Genomic DNA, 11,220 nt, shown 5'->3' on the forward strand with positions numbered 1-11,220 from the left:
TTCTTCCCCCGAATACCGGGATTTTTTTTAATAGTGTTTGCAAATACAGACCAGATGAAGCGTCACCGACGAGGTTACTAGGATACTGTTGAAGCACTCACTAGTAGGGACAGATGAATCGGGTTCCGGAACGTCACCGTGCCTCAGCCCTGCCGCCTCGCCCTGGACTGTCTGTTTTGTGCGCCGAGGGCCTGGGGAGTGAGGTGCCGGCACAGCCGACCCGAGTGAGCCCAACGGGCCTGAAGATGTGGGGGGCAGGGCTGAGAGGTGTTTGCACAAAAGCCCGCATCTCAGTGGTGGGATTTAACATGGGGACGTTTGTACGTGTCCACACAAGCAGTGTGTGCGCTGTATACGCTTCAGACACCGCAAGGATTGCGTGAGGATTTAGGAATTAAAGCGTCAGTGTGGAGTGATTCAGGAGGTACGGAAACATTTTTAAGGAGGAAGCTACAGCTTGTCAAAACACGGCTCCCCGGTGCAGGGGTCCGTCCTGCAGCCTGAGACACAGGCACGGCTTTGCCGAACAGCAGGCAGGGACAGACAGACACCGCAGACCGTCTCCAAGGGCTAGAGCCACGCTGTAAGCCAGAAGGAGGTTCAGAAGGGACAGTGGTGTGCGTGCCAGGACCGCTTTCCCAGATGGAAATCGTCAGCAGTCTCTACTCCTCCCGGGCAGCCCTGTCACAGCTCTGAGCTGAGTTGCTGGGGACGGGTCTGGGGACGCTGCAGCCGGTGGCAGGCCGCCCTGGAACCAGAGACCTAATTAGTGAGCATGACCGTTGGCAGGGTTTTTCTAGATGGTCTTTGTTATTCTCTCTTCAGAGAGAATTCCAGAGAAACACCAAAAAATAAAAACACACGAACAAACAAAATCCTTCACACCTGAAGGTGAGCTTTTAAAACAGGTTGCTTTGAAAGTAGTAGGTGAGCTGAAAACAGGCAATGGACTTCAGCTGGGCAGGCCAGCAACAAGGCGCGAGTTACTTATGGGCAGAGGCCGTAACAGAGGTTTGATTCGGGTGTGCTGCGAGAGTTAGAATGGCGTGAGTGTAGCTCGTGGGAGAGGCCGGAATAAAGCGTAATCTGCCTGTGGACGCCGGGCGACGCGGGGTGGGCGTTCAAGGTGGAGTTCACAAGTACTGAGTGCTGGACCTAATAAAACTCCCGAGGGTGCTCTCGGCTGACAGTTGACGCTGTGGAAGGAGTAACGGCGGTGAAACCTGGACCTCCTTTTGAGAAAGGGAGAGAACAGTGCAGCCTGAGCCAGAGGGAAGCACCCACCGGGGGACCAAACCCTCTTCCAGCCCCGGAGGCGCATGGGCTTTGCGGGCTGGAGCAGAAGGGGCCGGGAGACAGCTCAGGGACCGTTCCACCCGCCTGGCCCTGCCGGCCTTCCCGCAGCTGCCCGGGCCACCTGCCGCCACCCACAGCGAAGAGCACCCCTCCCTGGAAGATACCCCATTACCACCAACTGCATTTCTAAGTCTCTTCCAATAACAATTTAAAATCCGTTCTTGAGCTGCAGTTTAAAAGCACCCCGGGAATTCACGTTCACGGCCAGGGACCTGCCCCACGGAAGTTTCCTCGAATGAGACCCGGGGAAATCGGCCGGCTTCAGAAACGGTGCCTGTCCGGAGCGCGTCGTTCCTTTCCCTAAACCTGGGCTTCGGTTTGCTGTGTGCCAGTTCTGCCTTCCGTGAGCTGGGGTTGTGTGTGGAGACATAGATCATCGTGCTCACAGGGATCTTTTCAAAGTCGTCTCCGCTCCTCCGCTCGGGCGAGCAGCTGCGGAGGGCCATTCGCGGCACCGCTGATGTCGAGCCGCAGTGCGTGATGTACGGCTTCTCGACAGAGGTGCGCCCCACACGCGCAGAATTCTCCCAGAATTGAAAACTCTGCCGCACTAAAGTGTGGAGCAAATTCTCCACCACCCTCTTTGAGATTCTAGCTCTAAGTACCCTCCCATCTATTAAACAGATGGCAGATAAGATTGTAAACATATTTGCTTCATATTGAATAGATAGTTTCTGGCATAATACTAATTAACAAATTAAATGGCTGACTCTGTGCATCACATTAGAGTTGAAACCACTTTGTAAGTTTGTCTTGGGTAGTTATTTACTTTGACAATAGCATGCAGTGAAAAACTGTTAAATGTTCTCCCGGCAACATTATGCATCGAGCAGTTTTCCTTTTTAAACTCCATATTTTATTATAATTCATTTGACTTTCATTACAGTCACTCATTACAAAATGTATGTGCATTTAATCCGCCTCGGAGGCAGCGTCTTCCTGCAGCCCTCACGCTTCCCGAGCGATTGCGGCCCCGGCTCCGGCAGCTCACGTGGAGCGCAGCATTGCCGTGCCCACGCCTCATGTTTCGGGGGGGGGGGCTGCTTGGGGACGGGGGCCCCGCCTGCACGGGGTCCGGGCGGCCAGGCTGCTGGGGACGGGCTCTGTCTTCCGGCTCGCTGCTTCTCTCTGCAGGGGCCTGCAGTCCGCGCCGGCGCTCGGGGCCTCTCTCTGGGCCTTCAGCACGAGCCCCTGCCGCTCCGGGCCCTGTGAGCTCTTCCACGAAATGGGGACAAAGTGCCCCCTGCTCCCGACACAGGGCTGTCGGATTGTCACAGGAAAGCACGGGGGGTGTGGCCGGAGACACGCCCTACCTGCACGCCACGCCTGCAGAACAGGGTGGGGCGGTTCGTCGGGTTTTGGCGAAGCGGTGGGTAAGTTACCTAGAATAACTGTGCGCCCAGAGCCCACGTCCTCCGCAGGAAAAACGTCTTCGCCCAGATGGGCGGCATTCTTCTCCTCGGTTTGTGTGCTGCTGCGGCAGAAAGTGCTTCTTTCTCCTCCTCTACGGTCCCCTTTTTTTGGAGAGTTTTGTAACAGGAACAAAAAAAAACATTTTTTACAACGTATACTTTGAAAAGGCCGCATCCTATGCTAGTGCTGACTAGGAGCAGAAGGGGACCTGAACATTTAGGCAAAACCTGCGTGTGTGAAGGGGTCACCCCGAGGCTGTCATCTTGGGAGGGTTCAGCAAAGACGGGTGAAGGGCTGGTGTCACCACCCAGTGCTTCATCAGCCGTGGGTCGTCTTGGGAATACACCCCTCACGTCGTTTGGCCCAAATAAGGTGTTCTGCGAAGGTGGGGGGAGGCCACAGGTTAGCTGCAGCTTTTGCCCAGGAGGTCAGCCCCTGTCCTTCTGGCGCTGGGAGGGCCTAAGGCCACCGTGTGGGCCGCCGGTGGGCTCGCGGAGTCCCTCCTGCGTGGTCCAGCAGCCCGTGCGAAAGCAGCCTTCCATCACGGCCCCATCTGAACTGTCCACGTCCCTTACGTTCAGCACGAAGCTTCCACCTGCCGGCAACACGGGCGCCACCAACACCGAGGCCGCGACTCAGACCCCCCGTGCACAGCAGTGTCCCTTTAAGTTCGGGCACCATCTTACGCACGGATCCTTTGGACTGGTGGGTACCCTCAGTCCAAGGTCATTTTTCTGCCCCCCCACCCCCCCGCACGTCCCTAAGTTGGGACACGATGGAGCTGACTTGCGACGGAAGGGACTTGTGCACACCAGGCGGCCCGTGGCAGCGACCCACTCGGCTGCGTGACCTGCCTTTCACGACCGGCCGTGTACGTGAAACATGGAAAAGCACCTTCCAATGGGAATGATGATTGAATCCTTCACATGTCCTCATTCCGTCCCCTTTTCAGTGCCACATGCTTTCAGGATTCTTGCCGTGTGCACGATGCTTCCTCAGAACCTCAGTCCCTGCACACATGGTGGCGACGGTGACCCCTCTCCTCCCAGCTTCTGGGAAGTCTCTGGAAATCAGGACACACGGATGAGATCAGGACACACGGATGAGATTAGGACACACGGCCGAGCCCGTGCGGAAGGCAGCGGCAAGCTCGTGCGGCAGCAGAGCGGCAATGGCAACTGAATGGCCCCACACCGTGGAGACAGGGGCTGAGGGCCGGGCAGGGAGGCCACCCCCCGACCCCGGGGCAGGTCCCCACGCCCCGCCTGGCACCCGCCAGCCCTTCGTGCGATGCAGCCCTCTGTGCGGATCGATTCTCAGCCTTACTGGGTGGGCGCTGGTAACCCCCAGCGAGCCTGACCCAGCATTCGTCAACAAGATGGAGAAGGCAGTGCGTGTTTGGCGGGGTCCCCCACAGTCTCGGGGGCATTTTAAGGCAGACAGCTCCCTGTGTTTTCCGAGTACGTCTGTGAGGGGAGTTCTTCTAATAAAATGTAGCTTCAGGTTCACTTTCAAAGGTGCATTTGGTAAAGAACAAAAGCATTCGTAAACAGCAGCAGTCAGGTCCAGAGCACCCCTTCGCATTCCCCCGGAGTGACGGCATCTGAGGTCCGGAGATTCAGGTCTCAGTCACTCTGCTGCCGGCGCTGGCTTTTAACAAACCGTGGCCGTGCGGTGCGTGATAGTCTGGTTTCTTCTTAGCGGGTGGATTTCCCTGGGAGGACAGAACGTGCTGTCAGAGGTGAGTTCTCACCCCGGCTCGGTCCCGATGAGCTGTGTAGTCTTGAAGGAATGAGTCCATCTCCCTGGAAGACCCACATTTTCCCACATAAAGGGCCCAAGCCTGCTGGCCTCACGTCCAGCCTAAGCGTTCACCTCCAGAAACTGGAGCTGCCAGACACTGCCCCGTGTCCCAGAGACCGGTTGGCAGTGTGGGTGCCACGCCCAAGCATCTCCCTGGGTCGAGGGCACGTTTGCTTTCTTCCCTGGAACAGTCTGGTGGGTCTGTCGTAAGAATGTCCTAAGGGTAAGAAGTAGGTGATACAAGAAAAACTGTGAGTACGGCCTCTTTTGTCCACTCAGTCATCCTTCCCGTTTCCGATATGACCCACAGGAAAGGGCTCGGCTTCAACACAGTCAGAAATAAAATGGCAGAGTGTTAAGTCCTCCAAGGAAATGAGTGAGGCCCATGAAAAGAAATGATGAATACCAGACATCTGACAAGTGAACCCCCCTTGACCAAGTCAAATCTCTGTCCTCCATCCATTCACCTGCCCCCACGTGTAGGGTAGCCCAGGCGTCACGCATGCATTGACGTGTAAAATAATCACCTTCACTTTAACGTAGCACAGCATACCACCACAGGTCTGATCATTTTGAAACTTTTTTAAAACACACGACGTTAAAAGGATTAGCTTTGAATTCATGGCAGTGTCCTTAAATGGGGGCTATTGGAAACCCCCAGTGTGCATTTACTTATGAAGAAGTCAGAAAGCAGGGAAGATCATCAGTAATGAGATTCCTAACACTCAATATTTTCAAATAGTGTGCCAATGGTTTTTGAAGAAAATGATAAAGACTCATTAATTAGTACAGAATTTAGAATTATCCTTCAAATAATATCACTACTTTCAAAGACAAGGTTTTTTTTAATAAGTAAAACAATTTCCTCCAGCTCCTGTAGTATGTTTATAAACCTGTTCAATTCTCAAAATAATAAGCAAGCGGACCACATTACCTTTGGGGAAGTCATTGACAGCGAATCAGAACTTTGAGAGAAAATCCAAGCACAATACATCTCTCTGCAGATGCACGGCGTGTCCGAGAGGCGTCAGTGGGGACGTCAGATGCTTTGAGGAGATTATTAAAGGTGATACTTGTGAGTCCCAGAGGCATGACCATGATGAAGTGACGCTTTCGAACTTAAGGCTCTTCCCTGAGCTGCCAGGGCAGTGGTCACGTGTAGGTGAGGGTCGAGTACAAGTCAGCAATTTGTCTTTTATTTGCAGGGAGAAGTGGGAAGAGATGTCATAATTAGAAATATTCATCATTTTAAAGATGGAATGGTTGATTGTGGACAAAAGAGAAAGCAACAAAATGATTATTTTTGTTAACTCCACCGTAGAATTTTAAATCAGTTAGACTAGAGTAAAATAAATTAAGTGGCAAACATTTAATCTGAAAAACCTTCCCTAGTGTAGAGGTCAGTAAGTACAGACGACCTGATTGTTGTGGTTGGTTCGAGGACGCTTGTGCGCCTGCTCGCCGTGAAATGGCCGTTTCCCCGAGCGGGTCCTACGCAGTGACCAGGGGGACCTCGCCCAACGGGAAACTTAGACGAGGTAGGTTCACAGTCGGGTTCAGCTCTGTTTTCATTCATCGGAGAACTTAAAAGGGAAGATGTCAAATCACAGAAAGATCAGAGCTTGTTCCAAACCACCAAGACAGTGTATTCCAACCCTCTCTGGAGGAGAACTATTTTGAAATTTTCAGAGGAAAACGTGCCGAGGTGACAGAAGAATGGGAAAGGCCACAGCAAGGGGCTGTTGGGACCACATTTTCTCAGGGCAGCTCCCACGATGGGGGGGGGGGGGGCTGCTCCTTTCCCACCTCTGCCTGTGTCTCCGCAGGCTGCTGGGACTGTGGGCTGCTTCCGAGCGATGGAGTTAGAACTGATCTTGTGACAGTGACTTCTCTGGCTGGCTGTCCCTCTCTCTCTCTGTCCACTCGGCCACCCGGCCAGACACAAACCCACATGTGCGATTATGTGCGCATGCCTGAGTCCTCCTCTCACGGAGGTGGCAGCGCAGGGATTGCCATGGAAACCCGTCGGAATGCCAGTTCACTGGGTGCGGCCGCTGCACCGCGCCTCGCTGCCGCCGCCAGTTCTGCCCACGTCTCGCCGGCATCGCCCAGGGCCGAGAAGCAGAGCTCTTCCTGCAGTCGTGGTCAGTCTGAAAGGGCCGGGTCTCCCTGCCCACACCCGCCCTGACGCCCTAGCACACGCGCGCTGCCTGCACAGCCACCTCCGGGTGTGCCAGAGCACACGGAGGCCCGCCGGCACCGTCCGGGGTGCCGGGACTCACACCGCCTCTCTCCTGCTGGCCGTCCTTCGGGTCGAACGTGGCCCAGGAGATGCACCGGCGATGAGGCACCAGCCGCCCGTGACAGAGGCGTGTCCCGCGGCACAGCCCGGGCCTCCCAGCTGCTTTACTGCCTGTAACAAGCCTGCAGCCCCTTCTTTGTGTTCCCACTAGCTAGTGCTTTATTTAGTTCGCAGTGAGTCTTGTGGAAGCAAGGGTTTTAAAGAGCACATATTTAATTTAAAAATTAGGTGCTGACTTTTGATTTTTCAAGAAAGTTAATGGCATATGTAACTCATTCGAAATACTCAACATCGTTTATCCTCCCAGAGAAGGCAGAGGGAGGCAGGACTCGGTGGGGCTAGGAGCCTCCTTCCGGAACAGCGGCCAGGAGAGCTGTGAGAACGCGGGGCCCAGAGCCGTGGTCTGCAGACGCGGCTGCGTTAGGGTCTGCAGTGTCGCTCTGGGAAGCAGGTAAAACCAGCATCGTCCTGAATTAGTGCAGAACACACTTCTCTCTTAGGGGTTTTTATATTATGTACAATCAACCCCAAAGCTGTTGGCTGAGGAGCAAAAAAAATGTGCAAAGTAACACCAGTTTTATATCGGTGTCACCAGCTGGTGTAACTAGAAATATCGCATTTTCCATAGTTGGTCAATATTCTTATTCAGTTCCTGTGTCAAAACCTTCTGTGTCCGTCCTAGAGAAAGGGAAAATTGTAAGGTTTTGGGGAACGCTATGAATTTAAACAAAATGTTAACAGTTAATGTCGGATTATTTGCCTAGGGGAGGATAACAAAAGTGCAAGTTTTGGCGGAACAGCATTATGGTGAGAACGATATTGTTACTAAATTATGAAACATTTGAAGCATCAATGTGTCTAAAACCAATTGCTGTTTGTGCTTAACTTATAATTGCCCCCAGGGAAGGTGGAGTGATTCTGCCAATGGAATGGAAGTTCTACTCCAGCAATGATGTTGTCTCGCAGAGAACAACTGAACCGCAAACTTCTCAGAGAACTACCGTTGGGTGTGGAAGAGAATTTCAGCATAAGAGTAACACTCTCCGTCCTCGGTGCCCCTCACCGGTAAGACGCAGTTGACGGAGGAGGAGATCTCCCTCGGGAGATCGGCCTCGGTGTCCTGTGATGAAAGCGAACGTCTTCCAAGTGGCCCTCCTGCATTTTATCGTACTCCGTTAGAAGATATTGACAGGCGTATGACCCAGCCCTCTAATTAAGCTTTGGCCGGGACACTTCAGCTTTGGAGGGGAGAGTGAATTCTGTCACTGAACAGCTCCACCAACTCGCCCCTTTCGAAAAGAAACTTCTCACCAAGAGGAGACAGAAAAGTATCCCCAGTAAGCAAAGCAACGACTAAATTAAATGCCAAAACTCAGAGTGTACAATATTTAATCTTTAAATTAAAGGTTGTGTTTGGAATATCTCAATTTATAATAAGTATCTTCTAATGAACCTTCTATTACTGATTGGATTTACTTATATTCTGAATGCAGAAGGAATAAAATTGAGAAAGCCTATAATTTTGTATCATCTGAATTTGAAAAAACTTACTAAAGACTCACTAAAAGAGCACCTTAATTTCAGAGCTTTTGTTATATTTTGTTATACTTGTGAGGGTTATTTTGTCCCCGAATGAAAAATATGTACATAGTACTTGAGGAAATACAGAGGCTGAAGACTATAAATATCTCAATATAAAACAGTAGAACTGGGAATCTTTTCCACTGAGATTTTTTTTAGCTTACCAACTATCTCAGTATTTATAGGGTCTTTCAAAGTAATTACATGAAAACTTCAAAGTAATAAGAGATTGCTTTAAATCTTCAGAATAATAGGTCGAGGTGGATACGCCTTAGAAACTGATTGCATCTTGGACATGTCCCAAGAATGTACATGGTGCTTGTACCTATTCAATGTATAAATTATTACTATAGAGAGGAATTTTAAATAATTCACTTTAGCGTGCCCAGATATGTTACTTACATGTTTCAGAAATAATTTTAGTTTTAAGAAAGGTTCGAGTAGAACAATTCTATAGCTGTCAGTGAAATTAAACCAAGTCGTCGATACCTATCTAGTTTAGTCGTGTGTTTTCCGTTTTTTATCGTGTCCTCGGCTCTCGGGCCCTGTCTGGGGGAGGCGGCCCACGGACGTGCGCCTCATGCTCGGCCCTGGTCCCAGGACTTCTGAAAGGCAAGCACCTGGAGCGCTGTTTTCAGTTAGGGCCTGGCGAGACGAGAGGAGCCGGCTGCTTCCACTCTGACCGTGAGAATGCGTTGGACACGCTACAAAGCCCTGGTTCTTGACATCTGTCAGAGCTAAAGTGCGTGGAAAACCACACAGACTCGGCTCTGGAGGTCGATTAGTCCTTTTCGAGCAAGAAAATGCCACTGCTCGTGGAGAGATGAGAGGAAGACAGATCTACCACATTTAGGGGGTCAGGAAACCAGAGGAACCTTCCAGAATTTTTATTGGCCAAGAGTCAACAGCTCAGAAGTTCCCAGTCCCAAGCAACCCTCACTGAACTGCTTCCCAGGGGCTGGGGTGCGGCAGAGAGAAGTCACCACAGTGCGGAAAAGACTTCCCATCACCTCCAAGTCTGACGTCCACTCCGTAAAACAGAAAAAGGGCCCAGGTGCAGCTGAAAGATGGCAGTTGGACTCAAAAATAGCCTGTGGAAGGTAAACACTTTTTTTTTTCTTTTGGTAGGAGCAATCAGGATGTGCAAGTCCTGATTCCCCAGAGGCGTCGGTCAGGAATCTCACAAACTCCAATCGTTGTATTCTAATCTGCCCTCCAGACAGGAGACAGGTGAGGACCGCCCTACCTGACCCTCCTCCACGGGGTCTGGGGCCAGTGCCGATGGCACTCTCACCACCGCTGCCACAAAGAGAACAGGGAGGGTGAGTTCAGGTCCGGGGACCCAGGGCCCCGCACAGCCAGCCAAAGGGAGTGGGCACCCCCTGTCGGGCTCCGTGGTCACTACACCTGCTGCACCAGGCCCGCTGCCCAGTGAGAACGAGAGAACCGCAGGGCCCGGGGAGGGCCGCCAGGGCCAGGAGCAGAAGGCAGGGAGGTCCAGACAGAGTATTACAAGGCAGGGACTTTAAAGTGACCATGATACGGTGCGAAAAGACAAAGTTTGTCGGCAGGTTAAAACTGTTGAAAACAACGAGCAGGCAGAGCACTGCAAACCCTCCGGAGCACACAGGAAGGGGAGACACCGTCCCCGACCCGGCACTGGCACAGACGGCGACACAGGGACGGAGACGAGAGTGTGTGGCCCGCGAGGCAGCGCCGCTCTGACACGGACACCCTCGGTGGCCCAGAAGGAAAAGAGTGTGGACGAGGCAGAAGACACACCTGAAAAAATAAAAGTGACCGTTGTTTAAAATATTGATGAAACAAATTAGTCCATTGATCCAGAAAAATTAATGAAACCCAATCACATAGAAAAATATTTAAAAGATGAAATTTTAAAAAATTACATATAGACATACAATATTCAAACTGCAGGAAACAAAAACTACTAATTTGAAAACAAGTAAAAAATAATACAAAAGAACACTGTGTTCGCATTTTAAAAAAAGGAAAGCAGGAAGATAACAGCTTAACAAATTTAAATGCTTAGACTTAAAACAAGGAAACTCACAAACCAGAGTTGAACATCCAGCAAAACTGCCGTCCAACAAATGATTTTTCAGGGAAGAGAAAATTAGCACGTGACCAGCAGACCTGCCTCGTCAGAAATAAGAGGAAGTTGTTCTGCCCAAAGGAGAGTCCACAGGAAGCCCACAGGACTGGTAAATAACATTTACCGTTTATTAAATGGTAAATAACATGTACCGTTAATAAAATGACACTTATTTTTCTGTACTCTTACTTTCTTTAAAAGTCACAGGACTCCTTAAAACAAAAACTTATGTTTTGTATGAAGTGGTACAGAGAAACAAAAGCTGCATCTCCTCACCTCTGTCTTTGCCAAGCTCCTCCCAAAGGTCGCAGGAGTGCCGTTTCTGTTGGAAAAGAAAAAGACTCTCAGATTGGAAAGAGAAAGAAGTAGAAGCCCTCGTGGGTGCAGACCACATAAATTCATAAAATTTCATGAATTAAAATCAGGGGCGATTTGCACACTCAGAGAGACACCAGGGAGGCCTGGAGCGGGGAGTGGGGGTGCGGGGGGGGGGGCAGCGAGAAGGTGGCCCTCTGTGAACCAAAGAGAGAGACCTCAGGAAAAACCCAGCCTGCTGACACCCTGACCTTGGCCTCCTGACCTCCAGAACTGCGAGAAACATACATTCCTGCTGTTGAAGCCCCTCATCAGTGGTGCTTGGTTTGGGCAGGCC

General features: G+C 51.3%; 1 non-coding gene across 1 annotated transcript; it reads right to left on the reverse strand.

Moving 5' to 3' along the window:
* Positions 1-9,574: 9,574 nt before the first annotated feature.
* LOC118980715 (U8 small nucleolar RNA) lies at positions 9,575-9,708 on the reverse strand. The gene has a single exon (XR_005065199.1). It is a non-coding gene; the product is annotated as a U8 small nucleolar RNA (small nucleolar RNA).
* Between the last annotated feature and the right edge of the window lie 1,512 nt (positions 9,709-11,220).

The sequence above is a fragment of the Sturnira hondurensis genome, unplaced genomic scaffold (assembly GCF_014824575.4).
Source record: "Sturnira hondurensis isolate 20B ecotype Veracruz unplaced genomic scaffold, ASM1482457v3 Scaffold0001872, whole genome shotgun sequence".
NCBI lineage: Eukaryota > Metazoa > Chordata > Mammalia > Chiroptera > Phyllostomidae > Sturnira > Sturnira hondurensis.